This window comes from Euprymna scolopes, chromosome 37, assembly GCF_053919585.1.
Source record: "Euprymna scolopes isolate OS-2025 chromosome 37, ASM5391958v1, whole genome shotgun sequence".
Taxonomy (NCBI): domain Eukaryota; kingdom Metazoa; phylum Mollusca; class Cephalopoda; order Sepiida; family Sepiolidae; genus Euprymna; species Euprymna scolopes.
In genome coordinates, this window is record NC_136518.1 from 13,577,105 (window position 1) to 13,600,138 (window position 23,034).

Here is a 23,034-nt window from a genome sequence, read left to right on the forward strand (position 1 = left end):
TTCCTTTTAATATTGCCAAGATAATTTCGAACTACATGTTTTGGTTTATTTGCTTTTCTATTATTTTGTACAAAATCGATTGCATCGTCGCTAATAGACCATCTGCCTTCGTGGCGCAACCGGTTAGCGCGTTCGGCTGTTAACCGAAAGGTTGGTGGTTCGAATCCACCCGGGGGCGATTATGCAGTTTGTTCTTTTCACTATGATTACAGTAAAGAATGATTCCTTTTAATATTACCAAGATAATTTCGAACTACATGTTTTGGTTTATTTGCTTTTCTATTATTTTGTACAAAATCGATTGCATCGTCGCTAATACAGCATCTGCCTTCGTGGCGCAACCGGTTAGCGCGTTCGGCTGTTAACCGAAAGGTTGGTGGTTCGAATCCACCCGGGGGCGATTATGCAGTTTGTTCTTTTCACTATAATGACAATAACGAATGATTCCTTTTAATATTACCAAGATAATTTCGAACTACATGTTTTGGTTTATTTGCTTTTCTATTATTTTGTACAAAATCGATTGCATCGTCGCTAATACAGCATCTGCCTTCGTGGCGCAACCGGTTAGCGCGTTCGGCTGTTAACCGAAAGGTTGGTGGTTCGAATCCACCCGGGGGCGATTATGCATTTTGTTCTTTTCACTATAATGACAATAACGAATGATTCCTTTTAATATTACCAAGATAATTTCGAACTGCATGTTTTGGTTTATTTGCTTTTCTATTATTTTGTACAAACTCGATTGCATCGTCGGTAATGCAACATCTGCCTTCGTGGCGCAACCGGTTAGCGCGTTCGGCTGTTAACCGAAAGGTTGGTGGTTCGAATCCACCCGGGGGCGATTATGCATTTTGTTCTTTTCGCTATAATGACAATAACGAATGATTCCTTTTAATATTACCAAGATAATTTCGAACTGCATGTTTTGGTTTATTTGCTTTTCTATTATTTTGTACAAAATCGATTGCATCGTCGCTAATAGACCATCTGCCTTCGTGGCGCAACCGGTTAGCGCGTTCGGCTGTTAACCGAAAGGTTGGTGGTTCGAATCCACCCGGGGGCGATTATGCAGTTTGTTCTTTTCACTATAATGACAATAAAGAATGATTCCTTTTAATATTACCAAGATAATTTCGAACTACATGTTTTGGTTTATTTCCTTTTCTATTATTTTGTACAAAATCGATTGCATCGTGGCAAATAGACCATCTGCCTTCGTGGCGCAACCGGTTAGCGCGTTCGGCTGTTAACCGGAAGGTTGGTGGTTCGAATCCACCCGGGGGCGATTAGGCATTTTGTTCTTTTCACTATAATGACAATAACGAATGATTCCTTTTAATATTACCAAGATAATTTCGAACTACATGTTTTGGTTTATTTGCTTTTCTATTATTTTGTACAACATCGATAGCATCGTTGCTAATACACCATCTGCCTTCGTGGCGCAACCGGTTAGCGCGTTCGGCTGTTAACCGAAAGGTTGGTGGTTCGAATCCACCCGGGGGCGATTATGCATTTTGTTCTTTTCACTATAATGACAATAACGAATGATTCCTTTTAATATTACCAAGATAATTTCGAACTGCATGTTTTGGTTTATTTGCTTTTCTATTATTTTGTACAAACTCGATTGCATCGTCGGTAATGCAACATCTGCCTTCGTGGCGCAACCGGTTAGCGCGTTCGGCTGTTAACCGAAAGGTTGGTGGTTCGAATCCACCTGAGGCGATTATGCATTTTGTTCTTTTCACTATAATGACAATAACGAATGATTCCTTTTAATATTACCAAGATAATTTCGAACTACATGTTTTGGTTTATTTGCTTTTCTATTATTTTGTACAAATGCGATTGCATCGTCGCTAATACACCATCTGCCTTCGTGGCGCAACCGGTTAGCGCGTTCGGCTGTTAACCGAAAGGTTGGTGGTTCGAATCCACCCGGGGGCGATTATGCATTTTGTTCTTTTCACAAAATGACAATAACGAATGATTCCTTTTAATATTACCAAGATAATTTCGAACAACATGTTTTGGTTTATTTCCTTTTCTATTATTTTGTACAAAATCGATTGCATCGTGGCTAATAGACCATCTGCCTTCGTGGCGCAACCGGTTAGCGCGTTCGGCTGTTAACCGGAAGGTTGGTGGTTCGAATCCACCCGGGGGGGATTAGGCATTTTGTTCTTTTCACTATAATGACAATAACGAATGATTCCTTTTAATATTACCAAGATAATTTCGAACTACATGTTTTGGTTTATTTGCTTTTCTATTATTTTGTACAAACTCGATTGCATCGTCGCTAATACAGCATCTGCCTTCGTGGCGCAACCGGTTAGCGCGTTCGGCTGTTAACCGAAAGGTTGGTGGTTCGAATCCACCCGGGGGCGATTAGGCATTTTGTTCTTTTCACTATAATGACAATAACGAATGATTCCTTTTAATATTACCAAGATAATTTCGAACTGCATGTTTTGGTTTATTTGCTTTTCTATTATTTTGTACAAATGCGATTGCATCGTCGGTAATACAACATCTGCCTTCGTGGCGCAACCGGTTAGCGCGTTCGGCTGTTAACCGAAAGGTTGGTGGTTCGAATCCACCCGGGGGCGATTATGCATTTTGTTCTTTTCACTATAATGACAATAACGAATGATTCCTTTTAATATTACCAAGATAATTTCGAACTGCATGTTTTGGTTTATTTGCTTTTCTATTATTTTGTACAAACTCGATTGCATCGTCGGTAATGCAACATCTGCCTTCGTGGCGCAACCGGTTAGCGCGTTCGGCTGTTAACCGAAAGGTTGGTGGTTCGAATCCACCTGAGGCGATTATGCATTTTGTTCTTTTCACTATAATGACAATAACGAATGATTCCTTTTAATATTACCAAGATAATTTCGAACTACATGTTTTGGTTTATTTGCTTTTCTATTATTTTGTACAAATGCGATTGCATCGTCGCTAATACACCATCTGCCTTCGTGGCGCAACCGGTTAGCGCGTTCGGCTGTTAACCGAAAGGTTGGTGGTTCGAATCCACCCGGGGGCGATTATGCATTTTGTTCTTTTCACTATAATGACAATAACGAATGATTCCTTTTAATATTACCAAGATAATTTCGAACTACATGTTTTGGTTTATTTGCTTTTCTATTATTTTGTACAAAATCGATTGCATCGTCGCTAATACAGCAGCTGCCTTCGTGGCGCAACCGGTTAGCGCGTTCGGCTGTTAACCGAAAGGTTGGCGGTTCGAATCCACCCGGGGCCGATTATGCATTTTGTTCTTTTCACTATAATGACAATAACGAATGATTCCTTTTAATATAGCCAAGATAATTTCGAACTACATGTTTTGGTTTATTTGCTTTTCTATTATTTTGTACAAAATCGATTGCATCGTCGCTAATAGACCATCTGCCTTCGTGGCGCAACCGGTTAGCGCGTTCGGCTGTTAACCGAAAGGTTGGTGGTTCGAATCCACCCGGGGGCGATTATGCAGTTTGTTCTTTTCACTATGATTACAGTAAAGAATGATTCCTTTTAATATTACCAAGATAATTTCGAACTACATGTTTTGGTTTATTTGCTTTTCTATTATTTTGTACAAAATCGATTGCATCGTCGCTAATACAGCATCTGCCTTCGTGGCGCAACCGGTTAGCGCGTTCGGCTGTTAACCGAAAGGTTGGTGGTTCGAATCCACCCGGGGGCGATTATGCATTTTGTTCTTTTCACTATAATGACAATAACGAATGATTCCTTTTAATATTACCAAGATAATTTCGAACTACATGTTTTGGTTTATTTGCTTTTCTATTATTTTGTACAACATCGATTGCATCGTCGCTAATACACCATCTGCCTTCGTGGCGCAACCGGTTAGCGCGTTCGGCTGTTAACCGAAAGGTTGGTGGTTCGAATCCACCCGGGGGCGATTATGCATTTTGTTCTTTTCACTATAATGACAATAACGAATGATTCCTTTTAATATTACCAAGATAATTTCGAACTGCATGTTTTGGTTTATTTGCTTTTCTATTATTTTGTACAAAATCGATTGCATCGTCGCTAATAGACCATCTGCCTTCGTGGCGCAACCGGTTAGCGCGTTCGGCTGTTAACCGACAGGTTGGTGGTTCGAATCCACCCGGGGGCGATTATGCAGTTTGTTCTTTTCACTATAATGACAATAACGAATGATTCCTTTTAATATTACCAAGATAATTTCGAACTACATGTTTTGGTTTATTTGCTTTTCTATTATTTTGTACAAAATCGATTGCATCGTCGCTAATACAGCATCTGCCTTCGTGGCGCAACCGGTTAGCGCGTTCGGCTGTTAACCGAAAGGTTGGTGGTTCGAATCCACCCGGGGGCGATTATGCATTTTGTTCTTTTCACTATAATGACAATAACGAATGATTCCTTTTAATATTACAAAGATAATTTCGAACTACATGTTTTGGTTTATTTGCTTTTCTATTATTGTGTACAACATCGATTGCATCGTCGCTAATACACCATCTGCCTTCGTGGCGCAACCGGTTAGCGCGTTCGGCTGTTAACCGAAAGGTTGGTGGTTCGAATCCACCCGGGGGCGATTATGCATTTTGTTCTTTTCACTATAATGACAATAACGAATGATTCCTTTTAATATTACCAAGATAATTTCGAACTGCATGTTTTGGTTTATTTGCTTTTCTATTATTTAGTACAAACTCGATTGCATCGTCGGTAATGCAACATCTGCCTTCGTGGCGCAACCGGTTAGCGCGTTCGGCTGTTAACCGAAAGGTTGGTGGTTCGAATCCACCCGGGGGCGATTATGCATTTTGTTCTTTTCACTATAATGACAATAACGAATGATTCCTTTTAATATTACCAAGATAATTTCGAACTGCATGTTTTGGTTTATTTGCTTTTCTATTATTTTGTACAAAATCGATTGCATCGTCGCTAATAGACCATCTGCCTTCGTGGCGCAACCGGTTAGCGCGTTCGGCTGTTAACCGAAAGGTTGGTGGTTCGAATCCACCCGGGGGCGATTATGCAGTTTGTTCTTTTCACTATAATGACAATAAAGAATGATTCCTTTTAATATTACCAAGATAATTTCGAACTACATGTTTTGGTTTATTTCCTTTTCTATTATTTTGTACAAAATCGATTGCATCGTGGCTAATAGACCATCTGCCTTCGTGGCGCGACCGGTTAGCGCGTTCGGCTGTTAACCGGAAGGTTGGTGGTTCGAATCCACCCGGGGGCGATTAGGCATTTTGTTCTTTTCACTATAATGACAATAACGAATGATTCCTTTTAATATTACCAAGATAATTTCGAACTACATGTTTTGGTTTATTTCCTTTTCTATTATTTTGTACAACATCGATTGCATCGTCGCTAATACACCATCTGCCTTCGTGGCGCAACCGGTTAGCGCGTTCGGCTGTTAACCGAAAGGTTGGTGGTTCGAATCCACCCGGGGGCGATTATGCAGTTTGTTCTTTTCACTATAATGACAATAAAGAATGATTCCTTTTAATATTACCAAGATAATTTCGAACTACATGTTTTGGTTTATTTCCTTTTCTATTATTTTGTACAAAATCGATTGCATCGTGGCTAATAGACCATCTGCCTTCGTGGCGCAACCGGTTAGCGCGTTCGGCTGTTAACCGAAAGGTTGGTGGTTCGAATCCACCTGAGGCGATTATGCATTTTGTTCTTTTCACTATAATGACAATAACGAATGATTCCTTTTAATATTACCAAGATAATTTCGAACTACATGTTTTGGTTTATTTGCTTTTCTATTATTTTGTACAAAATCGATTGCATCGTCGCTAATACACCATCTGCCTTCGTGGCGCAACCGGTTAGCGCGTTCGGCTGTTAACCGAAAGGTTGATGGTTCGAATCCACCCGGGGGCGATTATGCATTTTGTTCTTTTCACAAAATGACAATAACGAATGATTCCTTTTAATATTACCAAGATAATTTCGAACTACATGTTTTGGTTTATTTCCTTTTCTATTATTTTGTACATAATCGATTGAATCGTGGCTAATATACCATCTGCCTTCGTGGCGCAACCGGTTAGCGCGTTCGGCTGTTAACCGAAAGGTTGGTGGTTCGAATCCACCCGGGGGCGATTAGGCAATTTTGTTCTTTTCACTATAATGACAATAACGAATGATTCCTTTTAATATTACCAAGATAATTTCGAACTACATGATTTGGTTTATTTGCTTTTCTATTATTTTGTACAAAATCGATTGCATCGTCGCTAATACACAATCTGCCTTCGTGGCGCAACCGGTTAGCGCGTTCGGCTGTTAACCGAACGGTTGGTGGTTTGAAGCCACCCGGGGGCGATTATGCATTTTGTTCTTTTCACTATAATGACAATAACGAATGATTCCTTTTAATATTACCAAGATAATTTCGAACTACATGTTTTGGTTTATTTGCTTCTCTATTATTTTGTACAAAATCGATTGCATCGTCGCCAATAGATCATCTGCCTTCGTGGCGCAACCGGTTAGCGCGTTCGGCTGTTAACCGAAAGGTTGGTTGTTCGAATCCACCCGGGGGCGATTATGCATTTTGCTCTTTTCACTATGATTACAATAAAGAATGATTCCTTTTAATATTACCAAGATAATTTCGAACTACATGTTTTGGTTTATTTGCTTTTCTATTATTTTGTACAAATGCGATTGCATCGTCGCTAATAGACCATCTGCCTTCGTGGCGCAACCGGTTAGCGCGTTCGGCTGTTACCCGAAAGGTTGGTTGTTCGAATCCACCCGGGGGCGATTATGCAATTTTCTCTTTTCACTATGATTACAATAAAGAATGATTCCTTTTAATATTACCAAGATAATTTCGAACTACATGTTTTGGTTTATTTGCTTTTCTATTATTTTGTACAAATGCGATTGCATCGTCGCTAATAGACCATCTGCCTTCGTGGCGCAACCGGTTAGCGCGTTCGGCTGTTAACCGAAAGGTTGGTGGTTCGAATCCACCCGGGGGCGATTATGCATTTTGTTCTTTTCACTATAATGAAAATAACGAATGATTCCTTTTAATATTACCAAGATAATTTCGAACTACATGTTTTGGTTTATTTGCTTTTCTATTATTTTGTACAACATCGATTGCATCGCCGCTAATACAGCATCTGCCTTCGTGGCGCAACCGGTTAGCGCGTTCGGCTGTTAACCGAAAGGTTGGTGGTTCGAATCCACCCGGGGGCGATTATGCATTTTGTTCTTTTCACTATAATGACAATAACGAATGATTCCTTTTAATATTACCAAGATAATTTCGAACTACATGTTTTGGTTTATTTTCTTTTCTATTATTTTGTACAACATCGATTGCATCGTCGCTAATATACCATCTGCCTTCGTGGCGCAACCGGTTAGCGCGTTCGGCTGTTAACCGAAAGGTTGGTGGTTCGAATCCACCCGGGGGCGATTAGGCATTTTGTTCTTTTCACTATAATGACAATAACGAATGATTCCTTTTAATATTACCAAGATAATTTCGAACTACATGTTTTGGTTTATTTGCTTTTCTATTATTTTGTACAAAATCGATTGCATCCTCGCTAATACACCATCTTCCTTCGTGGCGCAACCGGTTAGCGCGTTCGGCTGTCAACCGAAAGGTTGGTGGTTTGAATCCACCCGGGGGCGATTATGCATTTTGTTCTTTTCACTATAATGACAATAACGAATGATTCCTTTTAATATTACCAAGATAATTTCGAACTACATGTTTTGGTTTATTTGCTTTTCTATTATTTTGTACAAAATCGATTGCATCGTCGCTAATACACCAGCTGCCTTCGTGGCGCAACCGGTTAGCGCGTTCGGCTGTTAACCGAAAGGTTGGCGGTTAAAATCCACCCGGGGGCGATTATGCATTTTGTTCTTTTCACTATAATGACAATAACGAATGATTCCTTTTAATATTGCCAAGATAATTTCGAACTACATGTTTTGGTTTATTTGCTTTTCTATTATTTTGTACAAAATCGATTGCATCGTCGCTAATAGACCATCTGCCTTCGTGGCGCAACCGGTTAGCGCGTTCGGCTGTTAACCGAAAGGTTGGTGGTTCGAATCCACCCGGGGGCGATTATGCAGTTTGTTCTTTTCACTATGATTACAATAAAGAATGATTCCTTTTAATATTACCAAGATAATTTCGAACTACATGTTTTGGTTTATTTGCTTTTCTATTATTTTGTACAAAATCGATTGCATCGTCGCTAATACAGCATCTGCCTTCGTGGCGCAACCGGTTAGCGCGTTCGGCTGTTAACCGAAAGGTTGGTGGTTCGAATCCACCCGGGGGCGATTATGCATTTTGTTCTTTTCACTATAATGACAATAACGAATGATTCCTTTTAATATTACCAAGATAATTTCGAACTACATGTTTTGGTTTATTTGCTTTTCTATTATTTTGTACAACATCGATTGCATCGTCGCTAATACACCAGCTGCCTTCGTGGCGCAACCGGTTAGCGCGTTCGGCTGTTAACCGAAAGGTTGGTGGTTCGAATCCACCCGGGGGCGATTATGCAGTTTGTTCTTTTCACTATGATTACAATAAAGAATGATTCCTTTTAATATTACCAAGATAATTTCGAACTACATGTTTTGGTTTATTTGCTTTTCTATTATTTTGTACAAAATCGATTGCATCGTCGCTAATACAGCATCTGCCTTCGTGGCGCAACCGGTTAGCGCGTTCGGCTGTTAACCGAAAGGTTGGTGGTTCGATTCCACCCGGGGGCGATTATGCATTTTGTTCTTTTAACAAAATGACAATAACGAATGATTCCTTTTAATATTACCAAGATAATTTCGAACTACATGTTTTCGTTTATTTCCTTTTCTATTATTTTGTACAAAATCGATTGCATCGTGGCTAATAGACCATCTGCCTTCGTGGCGCAACCGGGTAGCGCGTTCGGCTGTTAACCGAAAGGTTGGTGGTTCGAATCCACGCGGGGGCGATTAGGCATTTTGTTCTTTTCACTATAATGACAATAACGAATGATTCCTTTTAATATTACCAAGATAATTTCGAACTACATGTTTTTGTTTATTTGCTTTTCTATTATTTTGTACAAAATCGATTGCATCGTCGGTAATGCAACATCTGCCTTCGTGGCGCAACCGGTTAGCGCGTTCGGCTGTTAACCGAAAGGTTGGTGGTTCGAATCCACCCGGGGGCGATTATGCAGTTTGTCCTTTTCACTATGATTACAATAAAGAATGATTCCTTTTAATATTACCAAGATAATTTCGAACTACATGTTTTGGTTTATTTGCTTTTCTATTATTTTGTACAAAATCGATTGCATCGTCGCTAATACACCATCTGCCTTCGTGGCGCAACCGGTTAGCGCGTTCGGCTGTTAACCGAAAGGTTGGTGGTTCGAATCCACCCGGGGGCGATTATGCATTTTGTTCTTTTCACTATAATGACAATAACGAATGATTCCTTTTAATATTACCAAGATAATTTCGAACTACATGTTTTGGTTTATTTTCTTTTCTATTATTTTGTACAACATCGATTGCATCGTCGCTAATATACCATCTGCCTTCGTGGCGCAACCGGTTAGCGCGTTCGGCTGTTAACCGAAAGGTTGGTGGTTCGAATCCACCCGGGGGCGATTAGGCATTTTGTTCTTTTCACTATAATGACAATAACGAATGATTCCTTTTAATATTACCAAGATAATTTCGAACTACATGTTTTGGTTTATTTGCTTTTCTATTATTTTGTACAAAATCGATTGCATCCTCGCTAATACACCATCTTCCTTCGTGGCGCAACCGGTTAGCGCGTTCGGCTGTCAACCGAAAGGTTGGTGGTTTGAATCCACCCGGGGGCGATTATGCATTTTGTTCTTTTCACTATAATGACAATAACGAATGATTCCTTTTAATATTACCAAGATAATTTCGAACTACATGTTTTGGTTTATTTGCTTTTCTATTATTTTGTACAAAATCGATTGCATCGTCGCTAATACACCAGCTGCCTTCGTGGCGCAACCGGTTAGCGCGTTCGGCTGTTAACCGAAAGGTTGGCGGTTAAAATCCACCCGGGGGCGATTATGCATTTTGTTCTTTTCACTATAATGACAATAACGAATGATTCCTTTTAATATTGCCAAGATAATTTCGAACTACATGTTTTGGTTTATTTGCTTTTCTATTATTTTGTACAAAATCGATTGCATCGTCGCTAATAGACCATCTGCCTTCGTGGCGCAACCGGTTAGCGCGTTCGGCTGTTAACCGAAAGGTTGGTGGTTCGAATCCACCCGGGGGCGATTATGCAGTTTGTTCTTTTCACTATGATTACAATAAAGAATGATTCCTTTTAATATTACCAAGATAATTTCGAACTACATGTTTTGGTTTATTTGCTTTTCTATTATTTTGTACAAAATCGATTGCATCGTCGCTAATACAGCATCTGCCTTCGTGGCGCAACCGGTTAGCGCGTTCGGCTGTTAACCGAAAGGTTGGTGGTTCGAATCCACCCGGGGGCGATTATGCATTTTGTTCTTTTCACTATAATGACAATAACGAATGATTCCTTTTAATATTACCAAGATAATTTCGAACTACATGTTTTGGTTTATTTGCTTTTCTATTATTTTGTACAACATCGATTGCATCGTCGCTAATACACCAGCTGCCTTCGTGGCGCAACCGGTTAGCGCGTTCGGCTGTTAACCGAAAGGTTGGTGGTTCGAATCCACCCGGGGGCGATTATGCAGTTTGTTCTTTTCACTATGATTACAATAAAGAATGATTCCTTTTAATATTACCAAGATAATTTCGAACTACATGTTTTGGTTTATTTGCTTTTCTATTATTTTGTACAAAATCGATTGCATCGTCGCTAATACAGCATCTGCCTTCGTGGCGCAACCGGTTAGCGCGTTCGGCTGTTAACCGAAAGGTTGGTGGTTCGATTCCACCCGGGGGCGATTATGCATTTTGTTCTTTTAACAAAATGACAATAACGAATGATTCCTTTTAATATTACCAAGATAATTTCGAACTACATGTTTTCGTTTATTTCCTTTTCTATTATTTTGTACAAAATCGATTGCATCGTGGCTAATAGACCATCTGCCTTCGTGGCGCAACCGGGTAGCGCGTTCGGCTGTTAACCGAAAGGTTGGTGGTTCGAATCCACGCGGGGGCGATTATGCAGTTTGTCCTTTTCACTATGATTACAATAAAGAATGATTCCTTTTAATATTACCAAGATAATTTCGAACTACATGTTTTGGTTTATTTGCTTTTCTATTATTTTGTACAAAATCGATTGCATCGTCGCTAATACACCATCTGCCTTCGTGGCGCAACCGGTTAGCGCGTTCGGCTGTTAACCGAAAGGTTGGTGGTTCGAATCCACCCGGGGGCGATTATGCATTTTGTTCTTTTAACAAAATGACAATAACGAATGATTCCTTTTAATATTACCAAGATAATTTCGAACTACATGTTTTGGTTTATTTCCTTTTCTATTATTTTGTACAAAATCGATTGCATCGTGGCTAATAGACCATCTGCCTTCGTGGCGCAACCGGGTAGCGCGTTCGGCTGTTAACCGAAAGGTTGGTGGTTCGAATCCACCCGGGGGCGATTATGCATTTTGTTCTTTTCACAAAATGACAATAACGAATGATTCCTTTTAATATTACCAAGATAATTTCGAACTACATGTTTTGGTTTATTTGCTTTTCTATTATTTTGTACAAAATCGATTGCATCGTCGGTAATGCAACATCTGCCTTCGTGGCGCAACCGGTTAGCGCGTTCGGCTGTTAACCGAAAGGTTGGTGGTTCGAATCCACCCGGGGGCGATTATGCATTTTGTTCTTTTCACTATAATGACAATAACGAATGATTCCTTTTAATATTACCAAGATAATTTCGAACTACATGTTTTGGTTTATTTGCGTTTATATTATTTTGTACAAAATCGATTGCATCGTCGCTCATACACCATCTGCCTTCGTGGCGCAACCGGTTAGCGCGTTCGGCTGTTAACCGAAAGGTTGGTGGTTCGAATCCACCCGGGGGCGATTATGCATTTTGTTCTTTTCACAAAATGACAATAACGAATGATTCCTTTTAATATTACCAAGATAATTTCGAACTACATGTTTTGGTTTATTTCCTTTTCTATTATTTTGTACAAAATCGATTGCATCGTGGCTAATAGACCATCTGCCTTCGTGGCGCAACCGGTTAGCGCGTTCGGCTGTTAACCGAAAGGTTGGCGGTTAAAATCCACCCGGGGGCGATTATGCATTTTGTTCTTTTCACTATAATGACAATAACGAATGATTCCTTTTAATATTGCCAAGATAATTTCGAACTACATGTTTTGGTTTATTTGCTTTTCTATTATTTTGTACAAAATCGATTGCATCATCGCTAATAGACCATCTGCCTTCGTGGCGCAACCGGTTAGCGCGTTCGGCTGTTAACCGAAAGGTTGGTGGTTCGAATCCACCCGGGGGCGATTATGCAGTTTGTTCTTTTCACTATGATTACAATAAAGAATGATTCCTTTTAATATTACCAAGATAATTTCGAACTACATGTTTTGGTTTATTTGCTTTTCTATTATTTTGTACAAAATCGATTGCATCGTCGCTAATACAGCATCTGCCTTCGTGGCGCAACCGGTTAGCGCGTTCGGCTGTTAACCGAAAGGTTGGTGGTTCGAATCCACCCGGGGGCGATTATGCATTTTGTTCTTTTCACTATAATGACAATAACGAATGATTCCTTTTAATATTACCAAGATAATTTCGAACTACATGTTTTGGTTTATTTGCTTTTCTATTATTTTGTACAACATCGATTGCATCGTCGCTAATACACCAGCTGCCTTCGTGGCGCAACCGGTTAGCGCGTTCGGCTGTTAACCGAAAGGTTGGTGGTTCGAATCCACCCGGGGGCGATTAGGCATTTTGTTCTTTTCACTATAATGACAATAACGAATGATTCCTTTTAATATTACCAAGATAATTTCGAACTACATGTTTTGGTTTATTTGCTTTTCTATTATTTTGTACAACATCGATTGCATCGTCGCTAATACACCATCTGCCTTCGTGGCGCAACCGGTTAGCGCGTTCGGCTGTTAACCGAAAGGTTGGTGGTTCGAATCCACCCGGGGGCGATTATGCATTTTGTTCTTTTCACTATAATGACAATAACGAATGATTCCTTTTAATATTACCAAGATAATTTCGAACTACATGTTTTGGTTTATTTGCTTTTCTATTATTTTGTACAAAATCGATTGCATCGTGGCTAATACACCAGCTGCCTTCGTGGCGCAACCGGTTAGCGCGTTCGGCTGTTAACCGAAAGGTTGGTGGTTAGAATCCACCCGGGGGCGATTATGCATTTTGTTCTTTTCACTATAATGACAATAACGAATGATTCCTTTTAATATTACCAAGATAATTTCGAACTACATGTTTTGGTTTATTTGCTTTTCTATTATTTTGTACAAAGTCGATTGCATCGTGGCTAATACACCAGCTGCCTTCGTGGCGCAACCGGTTAGCGCGTTCGGCTGTTAACCGAAAGGCTGGTGGTTCGAATTCACGCGGGGGCGATTAGGCATTTTGTTCTTTTCACTATAATGACAATAACGAATGATTCCTTTTAATATTACCAAGATAATTTCGAACTGCATGTTTTGGTTTATTTGCTTTTCTATTATTTTGTACAAAATCGATTGCATCGTCGGTAATGCAACATCTGCCTTCGTGGCGCAACCGGTTAGCGCGTTCGGCTGTTAACCGAAAGGTTGGTGGTTCGAATCCACCTGAGGCGATTATGCATTTTGTTCTTTTCACTATAATGACAATAACGAATGATTCCTTTTAATATTACCAAGATAATTTCGAACTACATGTTTTGGTTTATTTGCGTTTCTATTATTGTGTACAAAATCGATTGCATCGTCGCTAATACACCATCTGCCTTCGTGGGGCAACCGGTTAGCGCGTTCGGCTGTTAACCGAAAGGTTGGTGGTTAGAATCCACCCGGGGGCGATTATGCATTTTGTTCTTTTCACTATAATGACAATAACGAATGATTCCTTTTAATATTACCAAGATAATTTCGAACTACATGTTTTGATTTATTTGCTTTTCTATTATTTTGTACAAAATCGATTGCATCGTGGCTAATACACCAGCTGCCTTCGTGGCGCAACCGGTTAGCGCGTTCGGCTGTTAACCGAAAGGTTGGTGGTTCGAATCCACGCGCGGGCGATTAGGCATTTTGTTCTTTTCACTATAATGACAATAACGAATGATTCCTTTTAATATTACCAAGATAATTTCGAACTACATGTTTTGGTTTATTTGCTTTTCTATTATTTTGTACAAAATCGATTGCATCGTGGCTAATACACCAGCTGCCTTCGTGGCGCAACCGGTTAGCGCGTTCGGCTGTTAACCGAAAGGTTGGTGGTTCGAATCCACGCGGGGGCGATTAGGCATTTTGTTCTTTTCACTATAATGACAATAACGAATGATTCCTTTTAATATCACCAAGATAATTTCGAACTGCATGTTTTGGTTTATTTGCTTTTCTATTATTTTGTACAAAACCGATTGCATCGTCGGTAATGCAACATCTGCCTTCGTGGCGCAACCGGTTAGCGCGTTCGGCTGTTAACCGAAAGGTTGGTGGTTCGAATCCACCTGAGGCGATTATGCATTTTGTTCGTTTCACTATAATGACAATAACGAATGATTCCTTTTAATATTACCAAGATAATTTCGAACTACATGTTTTGGTTTATTTGCTTTTCTATTATTTTGTACAAAATCGATTGCATCGTGGCTAATACACCAGCTGCCTTCGTGGCGCAACCGGTTAGCGCGTTCGGCTGTTAACCGAAAGGTTGGTGGTTAGAATCCACCCGGGGGCGATTATGCATTTTGTTCTTTTCACTATAATGACAATAACGAATGATTCCTTTTAATATTACCAAGATAATTTCGAACTACATGTTTTGGTTTATTTGCTTTTCTATTATTTTGTACAAAATCGATTGCATCGTGGCTAATACACCAGCTGCCTTCGTGGCGCAACCGGTTAGCGCGTTCGGCTGTTAACCGAAAGGCTGGTGGTTCGAATCCACGCGGGGGCGATTAGGCATTTTGTTCTTTTCACTATAATGACAATAACGAATGATTCCTTTTAATATTACCAAGATAATTTCGAACTGCATGTTTTGGTTTATTTGCTTTTCTATTATTTTGTACAAAATCGATTGCATCGTCGGTAATGCAACATCTGCCTTCGTGGCGCAACCGGTTAGCGCGTTCGGCTGTTAACCGAAAGGTTGGTGGTTCGAATCCACCTGAGGCGATTATGCATTTTGTTCTTTTCACTATAATGACAATAACGAATGATTCCTTTTAATATTACCAAGATAATTTCGAACTACATGTTTTGGTTTATTTGCGTTTCTATTATTTTGTACAAAATCGATTGCATCGTCGCTAATACACCATCTGCCTTCGTGGGGCAACCGGTTAGCGCGTTCGGCTGTTAACCGAAAGGTTGGTGGTTAGAATCCACCCGGGGGCGATTATGCATTTTGTTCTTTTCACTATAATGACAATAACGAATGATTCCTTTTAATATTACCAAGATAATTTCGAACTACATGTTTTGGTTTATTTGCTTTTCTATTATTTTGTACAAAATCGATTGCATCGTGGCTAATACACCAGCTGCCTTCGTGGCGCCACCGGTTAGCGCGTTCGGCTGTTAACCGAAAGGTTGGTGGTTCGAATCCACGCGGGGGCGATTAGGCATTTTGTTCTTTTCACTATAATGACAATAACGAATGATTCCTTTTAATATTACCAAGATAATTTCGAACTGCATGTTTTGGTTTATTTGCTTTTCTATTATTTTGTACAAAATCGATTGCATCGTCGGTAATGCAACATCTGCCTTCGTGGCGCAACCGGTTAGCGCGTTCGGCTGTTAACCGAAAGGTTGGTGGTTCGAATCCACCTGAGGCGATTATGCATTTTGTTCGTTTCACTATAATGACAATAACGAATGATTCCTTTTAATATTACCAAGATAATTTCGAACTACATGTTTTGGTTGATTTCCTTTTCTATTATTTTGTACAAAATCGATTGCATCGTGGCTAATAGACCATCTGCCTTCGTGGCGCAACCGGTTAGCACGTTCGGCTATTAACCGAAAGGTTGGTGGTTCGAATCCACCCGGGGGCGATTATGCATTTTGTTCTTTTCACTATAATGACAATAACGAATTATTCCTTTTAATATTACCAAGATAATTTCGAACTACATGTTTTTGTTTATTTGCTTTTCTATTATTTTGTACAAACTCGATTGCATCGTCGGTAATACAACATCTTCCTTCGTGGCGCAACCGGTTAGCGCGTTCGGCTGTTAACCGAAAGGTTGGTGGTTCGAATCCACCCGGGGGCGATTATGCATTTTGTTCTTTTCACTATAATGACAATAACGAATGATTCCTTTTAATATTACCAAGATAATTTCGAACTGCATGTTTTGGTTTATTTGCTTTTCTATTATTTTGTACAAAATCGATTGCATCGTCGGTAATACAACATCTGCCTTCGTGGCGCAACCGGTTAGCGCGTTCGGCTGTTAACCGAAAGGTTGGTGGTTCGAATCCACCCGGGGGCGATTATGCATTTTGTTCTTTTCACTATAATGACAATAACGAATGATTCCTTTTAATATTACCAAGATAATTTCGAACTGCATGTTTTGGTTTATTTGCTTTTCTATTATTTTGTACAAAATCGATTGCATCGTGGCTAATAGACCATCTGCCTTCGTGGCGAAACCGGTTAGCGCGTTCGGCTGTTAACCGAAAGGTTGGTGGTTCGAATCCACCCGGGGGCGATTAGGCATTTTGTTCTTTTTACTATAATGACAATAACGAATGATTCCTTTTAATATTACCAAGATAATTTCGAACTGCATGTTTTGGTTTATTTGCTTTTCTATTATTTTGTACAAAATCGATTGCATCGTCGGTAATGCAACATCTGCCTTCGTGGCGCAACCGGTTAGCGCGTTCGGCTGTTAACCGAAAGGTTGGTGGTTCGAATCCACCTGAGGCGATTATGCATTTTGTTCTTTTCACTATAATGACAATAACGAATGATTCCTTTTAATATTACCAAGATAATTTCGAACTACATGTTTTGGTTTATTTGCTTTTCTATTATTTTGTACAAAATCGATGGCATCGTCGCTAATACACCATCTGCCTTCGTGGCGCAACCGGTTAGCGCGTTCGGCTGTTAACCGAAAGGTTGATGGTTCGAATCCACCCGGGGGCGATTATGCATTTTGTTCTTTTCACAAAATGACAATAACGAATGATTCCTTTTAATATTACCAAGATAATTTCGAACTACATGTTTTGGTTTATTTCCTTTTCTATTATTTTGTACAAAATCGATTGCATCGTGGCTAATAGACCATCTGCCTTCGTGGCGCAACCGGTTAGCGCGTTCGGCTGTTAACCGAAAGGTTGGTGGTTCGAATCCACCCGGGGGCGATTATGCATTTTGTTCTTTTCACTATAATGACAATAACGAATGATTCCTTTTAATATTACCAAGATAATTTCTAACTACATGTTTTGGTTTATTTGCTTTTCTATTATTTTGTACAACATCGATTGCATCGTCGCTAATACACCATCTGCCTTCGTGGCGCAACCGGTTAGCGCGTTCGGCTGTTAACCGAAAGGTTGGTGGTTTGAATCCACCCGGGGGCGATTATGCATTTTGTTCTTTTCACTATAATGACAATAACGAATGATTCCTTTTAATATTACCAAGATAATTTCGAACTACATGTTTTGGTTTATTTGCTTTTGTATTATTTTGTACAAAATCGATTGCATCGTCGCTAATAGACCATCTGCCTTCGTGGCGCAACCGGTTAGCACGTTCGGCTATTAACCGAAAGGTTGGTGGTTCGAATCCACCCGGGGGCGATTATACATTTTGTTCTTTTCACTATAATGACAATAACGAATTATTCCTTTTAATATTACCAAGATAATTTCGAACTACATGTTTTGGTTTATTTGCTTTTCTATTATTTTGTACAAAATCGATTGCATCGTCGCTAATACACCAGCTGCCTTCGTGGCGAAACCGGTTAGCGCGTTCGGCTGTTAACCGAAAGGTTGGCGGTTCGAATCCACCCGGGGGCGATTATGCATTTTGTTCTTTTCACTATAATGACAATAACGAATGATTCCTTTTAATATTGCCAAGATAATTTCGAACTACATGTTTTGGTTTATTTGCTTTTCTATTATTTTGTACAACATCGATTGCATCGTCGCTAATAGACCATCTGCCTTCGTGGCGCAACCGGTTTGCGCGTTCGGCTGTTAACCGAAAGGTTGGTGGTTCGAATCCACCCGGGGGCGATTATGCAGTTTGTTCTTTTCACTATGATTACAATAAAGAATGATTCCTTTTAATATTACCAAGATAATTTCGAACTACATGTTTTGGTTTATTTGCTTTTCTATTATTTTGTACAAAATCGATTGCATCGTCGCTAATACAGCATCTGCCTTCGTGGCGCAACCGGTTAGCGCGTTCGGCTGTTAACCGAAAGGTTGGTGGTTCGAATTCACCCGGGGGCGATTATGCATTTTGTTCTTTTCACTATAATGACAATAACGAATGATTCCTTTTAATATTACCAAGATAATTTCGAACTACATGTTTTGGTTTATTTGCTTTTCTATTATTTTGTACAACATCGATTGCATCGTCGCTAATACACCATCTGCCTTCGTGGCGCAACCGGTTAGCGCGTTCGGCTGTTAACCGAAAGGTTGGTGGTTCGAATCCACCCGGGGGCGATTATGCATTTTGTTCTTTTCACTATAATGACAATAACGAATGATTCCTTTTAATATTACCAAGATAATTTCGAACTGCATGTTTTGGTTTATTTGCTTTTCTATTATTTTGTACAAAATCGATTGCATCGTCGCTAATAGACAATCTGCCTTCGTGGCGCAACCGGTTAGCGCGTTCGGCTGTTAACCGAAAGGTTGGTGGTTCGAATCCACCCGGGGGCGATTATGCATTTTGTTCTTTTCACTATGATTACAATAAAGAATGATTCCTTTTAATATTACCAAGATAATTTCGAACTACATGTTTTGGTTTATTTGCTTTTCTATTATTTTGTACAACATCGATTGCATCGGCGCTAATACAGCATCTGCCTTCGTGGCGCAACCGGTTAACGCGTTCGGCTGTTAACCGAAAGGTTGGTGGTTCGAATCCACCCGGGGGCGATTATGCATTTTGTTCTTTTCACAAAATGACAATAACGAATGATTCCTTTTAATATTACCAAGATAATTTCGAACTACATGTTTTGGTTTATTTCCTTTTCTATTATTTTGTACAAAATCGATTGCATCGTGGCTAATAGACCATCTGCCTTCGTGGCGCAACCGGGTAGCGCGTTCGGCTGTTAACCGAAAGGTTGGTGGTTCGATTCCACCCGGGGGCGATTAGGCATTTTGTTCTTTTCACTATAATGACAATAACGAATGATTCCTTTTAATATTACCAAGATAATTTCGAACTGCATGTTTTGGTTTATTTGCTTTTCTATTATTTTGTACAAAATCGATTGCATCGTCGGTAATGCAACATCTGCCTTCGTGGCGCAACCGGTTAGCGCGTTCGGCTGTTAACCGAAAGGTTGGTGGTTCGAATCAACCTGAGGCGATTATGCATTTTGTTCTTTTCACTATAATGACAATAACGAATGATTCCTTTTAATATTACCAAGATAATTTCGAACTACATGTTTTGGTTTATTTGCGTTTCTATTTATTTGTACAAAATCGATTGCATCGTCGCTCATACACCATCTGCCTTCGTGGCGCAACCGGTTAGCGCGTTCGGCTGTTAACCGAAAGGTTGGTGGTTAGAATCCACCCGGGGGCGATTATGCATTTTGTTCTTTTCACAAAATGACAATAACGAATGATTCCTTTTAATATTACCAAGATAATTTCGAACTACATGTTTTGGTTTATTTCCTTTTCTATTATTTTGTACAAAATCGATTGCATCGTGGCTAATAGACCATCTGCCTTCGTGGCGCAACCGGTTAGCGCGTTCGGCTGTTAACCGAAACCTTTGGTGGTTCGAATCCACCCGGGGGCGATTATGCATTTTGTTCTTTTCACTATAATGACAATAACGAATGATTCCTTTTAATATTACCAAGATAATTTCGAACTACATGTTTTGGTTTATTTGCTTTTCTATTATTTTGTACAGAATCGATTGCATCGTGGCTAATAGACCATCTGCCTTCGTGGCGCAACCGGTTAGCGCGTTCGGCTGTTAACCGAAAGGTTGGTGGTTCGAATCCACCCGGGGGCGATTAGGCATTTTGTTCTTTTCACTATAATGACAATAACGAATGATTCCTTTTAATATTACCAAGATAATTTCGAACTACATGTTTTGGTTTATTTGCTTTTCTATTATTTTGTACAAAATCGATTGCATCGTCGCTAATAGACCATCTGCTTTCGTGGCGCAACCGGTTAGCACGTTCGGCTATTAACCGAAAGGTTGGTGGTTCGAATCCACCCGGGGGCGATTATGCAGTTTGTTCTTTTCACTATAATGACAATAACGAATGATTCCTTTTAATTTTACCAAGATAATTTCGAACTACATGTTTTGGTTTATTTGCTTTTCTATTATTTTGTACAAAATCGATTGCATCGTCGCTAACACACCAGCTGCCTTCGTGGCGCAACCGGTTAGCGCGTTCGGCTGTTTACCGAAAGGTTGGTGGTTCGAATCCACCCGGGGGCGATTATGCATTTTGTTCTTTTCACTATAATGACAATAACGAATGATTCCTTTTAATATTACCAAGATAATTTCGAACTACATGTTTTGGTTTATTTGCTTTTCTATTATTTTGTACAAAATCGATTGCATCGTCGCTAATCAGCATCTGCCTTCGTGACGCAACCGGTTAGCGCGTTCGGCTGTTAACCGAAAGGTTGGTGGTTCGAATCCACCCGGGGGCGATTATACATTTTGTTCTTTTCACTATAATGACAATAACGAATGATTCCTTTTAATATTACCAAGATAATTTCGAACTACATGTTTTGGTTTATTTGCTTTTCTATTATTTTATACAAAATCGATTGCATCGTCGCTAATACAGCATCTACCTTCGTGGGGCAACCGGTTAGCGCGTTCGGCTGTTAACCGAAAGGTTGGTGGTTCGAATCCACCCGGGGGCGATTATGCATTTTGTTCTTTTCACTATAATGACAATAACGAATGATTCCTTTTAATATTACCAAGATAATTTCGAACTACATGTTTTGGTTTATTTGCTTTTCTATTATTTTGTACAAAATCGATTGCATCGTGGCTAATACACCAGCTGCCTTCGTGGCGCAACCGGTTAGCGCGTTCGGCTGTTAACCGAAAGGTTGGTGGTTCGAATCCACGCGGGGGCGATTAGGCATTTTGTTCTTTTCACTATAATGACAATAACGAATGATTCCTTTTAATATTACCAAGATAATTTCGAACTGCATGTTTTGGTTTATTTGCTTTTCTATTATTTTGTACAAAATCGATTGCATCGTCGGTAATGCAACATCTGCCTTCGTGGCGCAACCGGTTAGCGCGTTCGGCTGTTAACCGAAAGGTTGGTGGTTCGAATCCACCTGAGGCGATTATGCATTTTGTTCTTTTCACTATAATGACAATAACGAATGATTCCTTTTAATATTACCAAGATAATTTCGAACTACATGTTTTGGTTTATTTGCGTTTCTATTATTTTGTACAAAATCGATTGCATCGTCGCTCATACACCATCTGCCTTCGTGGCGCAACCGGTTAGCGCGTTCGGCTGTTAACCGAAAGGTTGGTGGTTCGAATCCACCCGGGGGCGATTATGCATTTTGTTCTTTTCACAAAATGACAATAACGAATGATTCCTTTTAATATTACCAAGATAATTTCGAACTACATGTTTTGGTTTATTTCCTTTTCTATTATTTTGTACAAAATCGATTGCATCGTGGCTAATAGACCATCTGCCTTCGTGGCGCAACCGGTTAGCGCGTTCGGCTGTTAACCGAAAGGTTGGTGGTTCGAATCCACCCGGGGGCGATTATGCATTTTGTTCTTTTCACTATAATGACAATAACGAATGATTCCTTTTAATATTACCAAGATAATTTCGAACTACATGTTTTGGTTTATTTGCTTTTCTATTATTTTGTACAGAATCGATTGCATCGTGGCTAATAGACCATCTGCCTTCGTGGCGCAACGGGTTAGCGCGTTCGGCTGTTAACCGAAAGGTTGGTGGTTAGAATCCACCCGGGGGCGATTATGCATTTTGTTCTTTTCACTATAATGACAATAACGAATGATTCCTTTTAATATTACCAAGATAATTTCGAACTACATGTTTTGGTTTATTTGTATTTCTATTATTTTGTACAAAATCGATTGCATCGTCGCTAATCAGCATCTGCCTTCGTGGCGCAACCGGTTAGCGCGTTCGGCTGTTAACCGAAAGGTTGGTGGTTCGAATCCACCCGGGGGCGATTATACATTTTGTTCTTTTCACTATAATGACAATAACGAATGATTCCTTTTAATATTACCAAGATAATTTCGAACTGCATGTTTTGGTTTATTTGCTTTTCTATTATTTTGTACAAAATCGATTGCATCGTCGGTAATGCAACATCTGCCTTCGTGGCGCAACCGGTTAGCGCGTTCGGCTGTTAACCGAAAGGTTGGTGGTTCGAATCCACCTGAGGCGATTATGCATTTT

The 23,034-nt window shown here is 39.8% G+C and overlaps 1 protein-coding gene and 104 non-coding genes across 105 annotated transcripts in view; all 105 read left to right on the top strand.

Moving 5' to 3' along the window:
• Positions 1-23,034, top strand: part of LOC145261094 (uncharacterized) — a 201,983-nt gene that overhangs the window by 25,510 nt on the left and 153,439 nt on the right. The window lies entirely within an intron of this gene.
• Trnan-guu (transfer RNA asparagine (anticodon GUU)) lies at positions 105-178 on the top strand. Its single transcript has one exon. It is a non-coding gene; the product is annotated as a tRNA-Asn (tRNA).
• Trnan-guu (transfer RNA asparagine (anticodon GUU)) lies at positions 327-400 on the top strand. The gene has a single exon. It is a non-coding gene; the product is annotated as a tRNA-Asn (tRNA).
• Positions 549-622, top strand: Trnan-guu (transfer RNA asparagine (anticodon GUU)). The gene has a single exon. It is a non-coding gene; the product is annotated as a tRNA-Asn (tRNA).
• On the top strand, positions 771-844 carry Trnan-guu (transfer RNA asparagine (anticodon GUU)). The gene has a single exon. It is a non-coding gene; the product is annotated as a tRNA-Asn (tRNA).
• Trnan-guu (transfer RNA asparagine (anticodon GUU)) lies at positions 993-1,066 on the top strand. The gene has a single exon. It is a non-coding gene; the product is annotated as a tRNA-Asn (tRNA).
• On the top strand, positions 1,215-1,288 carry Trnan-guu (transfer RNA asparagine (anticodon GUU)). The gene has a single exon. It is a non-coding gene; the product is annotated as a tRNA-Asn (tRNA).
• Trnan-guu (transfer RNA asparagine (anticodon GUU)) lies at positions 1,437-1,510 on the top strand. Its single transcript has one exon. It is a non-coding gene; the product is annotated as a tRNA-Asn (tRNA).
• On the top strand, positions 1,659-1,739 carry Trnan-guu (transfer RNA asparagine (anticodon GUU)). Its single transcript has one exon. It is a non-coding gene; the product is annotated as a tRNA-Asn (tRNA).
• Trnan-guu (transfer RNA asparagine (anticodon GUU)) lies at positions 1,880-1,953 on the top strand. The gene has a single exon. It is a non-coding gene; the product is annotated as a tRNA-Asn (tRNA).
• Positions 2,101-2,174, top strand: Trnan-guu (transfer RNA asparagine (anticodon GUU)). Its single transcript has one exon. It is a non-coding gene; the product is annotated as a tRNA-Asn (tRNA).
• Trnan-guu (transfer RNA asparagine (anticodon GUU)) lies at positions 2,323-2,396 on the top strand. Its single transcript has one exon. It is a non-coding gene; the product is annotated as a tRNA-Asn (tRNA).
• Trnan-guu (transfer RNA asparagine (anticodon GUU)) lies at positions 2,545-2,618 on the top strand. The gene has a single exon. It is a non-coding gene; the product is annotated as a tRNA-Asn (tRNA).
• Positions 2,767-2,847, top strand: Trnan-guu (transfer RNA asparagine (anticodon GUU)). The gene has a single exon. It is a non-coding gene; the product is annotated as a tRNA-Asn (tRNA).
• On the top strand, positions 2,988-3,061 carry Trnan-guu (transfer RNA asparagine (anticodon GUU)). Its single transcript has one exon. It is a non-coding gene; the product is annotated as a tRNA-Asn (tRNA).
• Positions 3,210-3,283, top strand: Trnan-guu (transfer RNA asparagine (anticodon GUU)). The gene has a single exon. It is a non-coding gene; the product is annotated as a tRNA-Asn (tRNA).
• Positions 3,432-3,505, top strand: Trnan-guu (transfer RNA asparagine (anticodon GUU)). The gene has a single exon. It is a non-coding gene; the product is annotated as a tRNA-Asn (tRNA).
• Positions 3,654-3,727, top strand: Trnan-guu (transfer RNA asparagine (anticodon GUU)). Its single transcript has one exon. It is a non-coding gene; the product is annotated as a tRNA-Asn (tRNA).
• On the top strand, positions 3,876-3,949 carry Trnan-guu (transfer RNA asparagine (anticodon GUU)). Its single transcript has one exon. It is a non-coding gene; the product is annotated as a tRNA-Asn (tRNA).
• On the top strand, positions 4,098-4,171 carry Trnan-guu (transfer RNA asparagine (anticodon GUU)). Its single transcript has one exon. It is a non-coding gene; the product is annotated as a tRNA-Asn (tRNA).
• Positions 4,320-4,393, top strand: Trnan-guu (transfer RNA asparagine (anticodon GUU)). Its single transcript has one exon. It is a non-coding gene; the product is annotated as a tRNA-Asn (tRNA).
• Positions 4,542-4,615, top strand: Trnan-guu (transfer RNA asparagine (anticodon GUU)). Its single transcript has one exon. It is a non-coding gene; the product is annotated as a tRNA-Asn (tRNA).
• On the top strand, positions 4,764-4,837 carry Trnan-guu (transfer RNA asparagine (anticodon GUU)). Its single transcript has one exon. It is a non-coding gene; the product is annotated as a tRNA-Asn (tRNA).
• Positions 4,986-5,059, top strand: Trnan-guu (transfer RNA asparagine (anticodon GUU)). Its single transcript has one exon. It is a non-coding gene; the product is annotated as a tRNA-Asn (tRNA).
• Trnan-guu (transfer RNA asparagine (anticodon GUU)) lies at positions 5,208-5,281 on the top strand. The gene has a single exon. It is a non-coding gene; the product is annotated as a tRNA-Asn (tRNA).
• Trnan-guu (transfer RNA asparagine (anticodon GUU)) lies at positions 5,430-5,503 on the top strand. The gene has a single exon. It is a non-coding gene; the product is annotated as a tRNA-Asn (tRNA).
• Positions 5,652-5,732, top strand: Trnan-guu (transfer RNA asparagine (anticodon GUU)). Its single transcript has one exon. It is a non-coding gene; the product is annotated as a tRNA-Asn (tRNA).
• On the top strand, positions 5,873-5,946 carry Trnan-guu (transfer RNA asparagine (anticodon GUU)). Its single transcript has one exon. It is a non-coding gene; the product is annotated as a tRNA-Asn (tRNA).
• On the top strand, positions 6,094-6,167 carry Trnan-guu (transfer RNA asparagine (anticodon GUU)). The gene has a single exon. It is a non-coding gene; the product is annotated as a tRNA-Asn (tRNA).
• Positions 6,317-6,390, top strand: Trnan-guu (transfer RNA asparagine (anticodon GUU)). Its single transcript has one exon. It is a non-coding gene; the product is annotated as a tRNA-Asn (tRNA).
• Trnan-guu (transfer RNA asparagine (anticodon GUU)) lies at positions 6,539-6,612 on the top strand. The gene has a single exon. It is a non-coding gene; the product is annotated as a tRNA-Asn (tRNA).
• On the top strand, positions 6,761-6,834 carry Trnan-guu (transfer RNA asparagine (anticodon GUU)). Its single transcript has one exon. It is a non-coding gene; the product is annotated as a tRNA-Asn (tRNA).
• On the top strand, positions 6,983-7,056 carry Trnan-guu (transfer RNA asparagine (anticodon GUU)). Its single transcript has one exon. It is a non-coding gene; the product is annotated as a tRNA-Asn (tRNA).
• On the top strand, positions 7,205-7,278 carry Trnan-guu (transfer RNA asparagine (anticodon GUU)). Its single transcript has one exon. It is a non-coding gene; the product is annotated as a tRNA-Asn (tRNA).
• Positions 7,427-7,500, top strand: Trnan-guu (transfer RNA asparagine (anticodon GUU)). The gene has a single exon. It is a non-coding gene; the product is annotated as a tRNA-Asn (tRNA).
• Positions 7,649-7,722, top strand: Trnad-guc (transfer RNA aspartic acid (anticodon GUC)). Its single transcript has one exon. It is a non-coding gene; the product is annotated as a tRNA-Asp (tRNA).
• On the top strand, positions 7,871-7,944 carry Trnan-guu (transfer RNA asparagine (anticodon GUU)). The gene has a single exon. It is a non-coding gene; the product is annotated as a tRNA-Asn (tRNA).
• Positions 8,093-8,166, top strand: Trnan-guu (transfer RNA asparagine (anticodon GUU)). The gene has a single exon. It is a non-coding gene; the product is annotated as a tRNA-Asn (tRNA).
• Positions 8,315-8,388, top strand: Trnan-guu (transfer RNA asparagine (anticodon GUU)). The gene has a single exon. It is a non-coding gene; the product is annotated as a tRNA-Asn (tRNA).
• Trnan-guu (transfer RNA asparagine (anticodon GUU)) lies at positions 8,537-8,610 on the top strand. Its single transcript has one exon. It is a non-coding gene; the product is annotated as a tRNA-Asn (tRNA).
• Trnan-guu (transfer RNA asparagine (anticodon GUU)) lies at positions 8,759-8,832 on the top strand. The gene has a single exon. It is a non-coding gene; the product is annotated as a tRNA-Asn (tRNA).
• Positions 8,980-9,053, top strand: Trnan-guu (transfer RNA asparagine (anticodon GUU)). Its single transcript has one exon. It is a non-coding gene; the product is annotated as a tRNA-Asn (tRNA).
• On the top strand, positions 9,202-9,275 carry Trnan-guu (transfer RNA asparagine (anticodon GUU)). Its single transcript has one exon. It is a non-coding gene; the product is annotated as a tRNA-Asn (tRNA).
• On the top strand, positions 9,424-9,497 carry Trnan-guu (transfer RNA asparagine (anticodon GUU)). The gene has a single exon. It is a non-coding gene; the product is annotated as a tRNA-Asn (tRNA).
• Trnan-guu (transfer RNA asparagine (anticodon GUU)) lies at positions 9,646-9,719 on the top strand. Its single transcript has one exon. It is a non-coding gene; the product is annotated as a tRNA-Asn (tRNA).
• Positions 9,868-9,941, top strand: Trnad-guc (transfer RNA aspartic acid (anticodon GUC)). The gene has a single exon. It is a non-coding gene; the product is annotated as a tRNA-Asp (tRNA).
• On the top strand, positions 10,090-10,163 carry Trnan-guu (transfer RNA asparagine (anticodon GUU)). Its single transcript has one exon. It is a non-coding gene; the product is annotated as a tRNA-Asn (tRNA).
• Positions 10,312-10,385, top strand: Trnan-guu (transfer RNA asparagine (anticodon GUU)). Its single transcript has one exon. It is a non-coding gene; the product is annotated as a tRNA-Asn (tRNA).
• Trnan-guu (transfer RNA asparagine (anticodon GUU)) lies at positions 10,534-10,607 on the top strand. Its single transcript has one exon. It is a non-coding gene; the product is annotated as a tRNA-Asn (tRNA).
• Trnan-guu (transfer RNA asparagine (anticodon GUU)) lies at positions 10,756-10,829 on the top strand. Its single transcript has one exon. It is a non-coding gene; the product is annotated as a tRNA-Asn (tRNA).
• Positions 10,978-11,051, top strand: Trnan-guu (transfer RNA asparagine (anticodon GUU)). The gene has a single exon. It is a non-coding gene; the product is annotated as a tRNA-Asn (tRNA).
• Positions 11,199-11,272, top strand: Trnan-guu (transfer RNA asparagine (anticodon GUU)). The gene has a single exon. It is a non-coding gene; the product is annotated as a tRNA-Asn (tRNA).
• Trnan-guu (transfer RNA asparagine (anticodon GUU)) lies at positions 11,421-11,494 on the top strand. The gene has a single exon. It is a non-coding gene; the product is annotated as a tRNA-Asn (tRNA).
• Trnan-guu (transfer RNA asparagine (anticodon GUU)) lies at positions 11,642-11,715 on the top strand. Its single transcript has one exon. It is a non-coding gene; the product is annotated as a tRNA-Asn (tRNA).
• Positions 11,863-11,936, top strand: Trnan-guu (transfer RNA asparagine (anticodon GUU)). Its single transcript has one exon. It is a non-coding gene; the product is annotated as a tRNA-Asn (tRNA).
• Positions 12,085-12,158, top strand: Trnan-guu (transfer RNA asparagine (anticodon GUU)). Its single transcript has one exon. It is a non-coding gene; the product is annotated as a tRNA-Asn (tRNA).
• On the top strand, positions 12,306-12,379 carry Trnan-guu (transfer RNA asparagine (anticodon GUU)). The gene has a single exon. It is a non-coding gene; the product is annotated as a tRNA-Asn (tRNA).
• Trnan-guu (transfer RNA asparagine (anticodon GUU)) lies at positions 12,528-12,601 on the top strand. The gene has a single exon. It is a non-coding gene; the product is annotated as a tRNA-Asn (tRNA).
• Positions 12,750-12,823, top strand: Trnan-guu (transfer RNA asparagine (anticodon GUU)). Its single transcript has one exon. It is a non-coding gene; the product is annotated as a tRNA-Asn (tRNA).
• Trnan-guu (transfer RNA asparagine (anticodon GUU)) lies at positions 12,972-13,045 on the top strand. Its single transcript has one exon. It is a non-coding gene; the product is annotated as a tRNA-Asn (tRNA).
• On the top strand, positions 13,194-13,267 carry Trnan-guu (transfer RNA asparagine (anticodon GUU)). The gene has a single exon. It is a non-coding gene; the product is annotated as a tRNA-Asn (tRNA).
• Trnan-guu (transfer RNA asparagine (anticodon GUU)) lies at positions 13,416-13,489 on the top strand. Its single transcript has one exon. It is a non-coding gene; the product is annotated as a tRNA-Asn (tRNA).
• Positions 13,638-13,711, top strand: Trnan-guu (transfer RNA asparagine (anticodon GUU)). The gene has a single exon. It is a non-coding gene; the product is annotated as a tRNA-Asn (tRNA).
• Positions 13,860-13,940, top strand: Trnan-guu (transfer RNA asparagine (anticodon GUU)). The gene has a single exon. It is a non-coding gene; the product is annotated as a tRNA-Asn (tRNA).
• Positions 14,081-14,154, top strand: Trnan-guu (transfer RNA asparagine (anticodon GUU)). Its single transcript has one exon. It is a non-coding gene; the product is annotated as a tRNA-Asn (tRNA).
• On the top strand, positions 14,303-14,376 carry Trnan-guu (transfer RNA asparagine (anticodon GUU)). The gene has a single exon. It is a non-coding gene; the product is annotated as a tRNA-Asn (tRNA).
• Positions 14,525-14,598, top strand: Trnan-guu (transfer RNA asparagine (anticodon GUU)). The gene has a single exon. It is a non-coding gene; the product is annotated as a tRNA-Asn (tRNA).
• Trnan-guu (transfer RNA asparagine (anticodon GUU)) lies at positions 14,747-14,827 on the top strand. The gene has a single exon. It is a non-coding gene; the product is annotated as a tRNA-Asn (tRNA).
• On the top strand, positions 14,968-15,041 carry Trnan-guu (transfer RNA asparagine (anticodon GUU)). Its single transcript has one exon. It is a non-coding gene; the product is annotated as a tRNA-Asn (tRNA).
• On the top strand, positions 15,190-15,263 carry Trnan-guu (transfer RNA asparagine (anticodon GUU)). Its single transcript has one exon. It is a non-coding gene; the product is annotated as a tRNA-Asn (tRNA).
• Trnan-guu (transfer RNA asparagine (anticodon GUU)) lies at positions 15,412-15,492 on the top strand. Its single transcript has one exon. It is a non-coding gene; the product is annotated as a tRNA-Asn (tRNA).
• On the top strand, positions 15,633-15,706 carry Trnan-guu (transfer RNA asparagine (anticodon GUU)). Its single transcript has one exon. It is a non-coding gene; the product is annotated as a tRNA-Asn (tRNA).
• On the top strand, positions 15,855-15,928 carry Trnan-guu (transfer RNA asparagine (anticodon GUU)). The gene has a single exon. It is a non-coding gene; the product is annotated as a tRNA-Asn (tRNA).
• Positions 16,077-16,157, top strand: Trnan-guu (transfer RNA asparagine (anticodon GUU)). Its single transcript has one exon. It is a non-coding gene; the product is annotated as a tRNA-Asn (tRNA).
• Trnan-auu (transfer RNA asparagine (anticodon AUU)) lies at positions 16,298-16,371 on the top strand. The gene has a single exon. It is a non-coding gene; the product is annotated as a tRNA-Asn (tRNA).
• On the top strand, positions 16,520-16,593 carry Trnan-guu (transfer RNA asparagine (anticodon GUU)). The gene has a single exon. It is a non-coding gene; the product is annotated as a tRNA-Asn (tRNA).
• Trnan-guu (transfer RNA asparagine (anticodon GUU)) lies at positions 16,742-16,815 on the top strand. The gene has a single exon. It is a non-coding gene; the product is annotated as a tRNA-Asn (tRNA).
• Positions 16,964-17,037, top strand: Trnan-guu (transfer RNA asparagine (anticodon GUU)). Its single transcript has one exon. It is a non-coding gene; the product is annotated as a tRNA-Asn (tRNA).
• Trnan-guu (transfer RNA asparagine (anticodon GUU)) lies at positions 17,186-17,266 on the top strand. Its single transcript has one exon. It is a non-coding gene; the product is annotated as a tRNA-Asn (tRNA).
• On the top strand, positions 17,407-17,480 carry Trnan-guu (transfer RNA asparagine (anticodon GUU)). The gene has a single exon. It is a non-coding gene; the product is annotated as a tRNA-Asn (tRNA).
• Positions 17,628-17,701, top strand: Trnan-guu (transfer RNA asparagine (anticodon GUU)). Its single transcript has one exon. It is a non-coding gene; the product is annotated as a tRNA-Asn (tRNA).
• Positions 17,850-17,923, top strand: Trnan-guu (transfer RNA asparagine (anticodon GUU)). Its single transcript has one exon. It is a non-coding gene; the product is annotated as a tRNA-Asn (tRNA).
• Trnan-auu (transfer RNA asparagine (anticodon AUU)) lies at positions 18,072-18,145 on the top strand. The gene has a single exon. It is a non-coding gene; the product is annotated as a tRNA-Asn (tRNA).
• Positions 18,294-18,367, top strand: Trnan-guu (transfer RNA asparagine (anticodon GUU)). The gene has a single exon. It is a non-coding gene; the product is annotated as a tRNA-Asn (tRNA).
• Trnan-guu (transfer RNA asparagine (anticodon GUU)) lies at positions 18,516-18,589 on the top strand. The gene has a single exon. It is a non-coding gene; the product is annotated as a tRNA-Asn (tRNA).
• Trnan-guu (transfer RNA asparagine (anticodon GUU)) lies at positions 18,738-18,811 on the top strand. Its single transcript has one exon. It is a non-coding gene; the product is annotated as a tRNA-Asn (tRNA).
• Positions 18,960-19,033, top strand: Trnan-guu (transfer RNA asparagine (anticodon GUU)). Its single transcript has one exon. It is a non-coding gene; the product is annotated as a tRNA-Asn (tRNA).
• Trnan-guu (transfer RNA asparagine (anticodon GUU)) lies at positions 19,182-19,255 on the top strand. Its single transcript has one exon. It is a non-coding gene; the product is annotated as a tRNA-Asn (tRNA).
• On the top strand, positions 19,404-19,477 carry Trnan-guu (transfer RNA asparagine (anticodon GUU)). The gene has a single exon. It is a non-coding gene; the product is annotated as a tRNA-Asn (tRNA).
• Trnan-guu (transfer RNA asparagine (anticodon GUU)) lies at positions 19,625-19,698 on the top strand. Its single transcript has one exon. It is a non-coding gene; the product is annotated as a tRNA-Asn (tRNA).
• On the top strand, positions 19,847-19,927 carry Trnan-guu (transfer RNA asparagine (anticodon GUU)). The gene has a single exon. It is a non-coding gene; the product is annotated as a tRNA-Asn (tRNA).
• Positions 20,068-20,141, top strand: Trnan-guu (transfer RNA asparagine (anticodon GUU)). The gene has a single exon. It is a non-coding gene; the product is annotated as a tRNA-Asn (tRNA).
• Trnan-guu (transfer RNA asparagine (anticodon GUU)) lies at positions 20,289-20,363 on the top strand. Its single transcript has one exon. It is a non-coding gene; the product is annotated as a tRNA-Asn (tRNA).
• On the top strand, positions 20,512-20,585 carry Trnan-guu (transfer RNA asparagine (anticodon GUU)). The gene has a single exon. It is a non-coding gene; the product is annotated as a tRNA-Asn (tRNA).
• Positions 20,734-20,807, top strand: Trnan-auu (transfer RNA asparagine (anticodon AUU)). Its single transcript has one exon. It is a non-coding gene; the product is annotated as a tRNA-Asn (tRNA).
• On the top strand, positions 20,956-21,029 carry Trnan-guu (transfer RNA asparagine (anticodon GUU)). The gene has a single exon. It is a non-coding gene; the product is annotated as a tRNA-Asn (tRNA).
• On the top strand, positions 21,177-21,250 carry Trnan-guu (transfer RNA asparagine (anticodon GUU)). Its single transcript has one exon. It is a non-coding gene; the product is annotated as a tRNA-Asn (tRNA).
• Trnan-guu (transfer RNA asparagine (anticodon GUU)) lies at positions 21,399-21,472 on the top strand. The gene has a single exon. It is a non-coding gene; the product is annotated as a tRNA-Asn (tRNA).
• Trnan-guu (transfer RNA asparagine (anticodon GUU)) lies at positions 21,621-21,694 on the top strand. Its single transcript has one exon. It is a non-coding gene; the product is annotated as a tRNA-Asn (tRNA).
• Positions 21,843-21,923, top strand: Trnan-guu (transfer RNA asparagine (anticodon GUU)). Its single transcript has one exon. It is a non-coding gene; the product is annotated as a tRNA-Asn (tRNA).
• On the top strand, positions 22,064-22,137 carry Trnan-guu (transfer RNA asparagine (anticodon GUU)). The gene has a single exon. It is a non-coding gene; the product is annotated as a tRNA-Asn (tRNA).
• Positions 22,285-22,358, top strand: Trnan-guu (transfer RNA asparagine (anticodon GUU)). Its single transcript has one exon. It is a non-coding gene; the product is annotated as a tRNA-Asn (tRNA).
• Positions 22,507-22,580, top strand: Trnan-guu (transfer RNA asparagine (anticodon GUU)). The gene has a single exon. It is a non-coding gene; the product is annotated as a tRNA-Asn (tRNA).
• On the top strand, positions 22,728-22,801 carry Trnan-guu (transfer RNA asparagine (anticodon GUU)). The gene has a single exon. It is a non-coding gene; the product is annotated as a tRNA-Asn (tRNA).
• Positions 22,950-23,030, top strand: Trnan-guu (transfer RNA asparagine (anticodon GUU)). Its single transcript has one exon. It is a non-coding gene; the product is annotated as a tRNA-Asn (tRNA).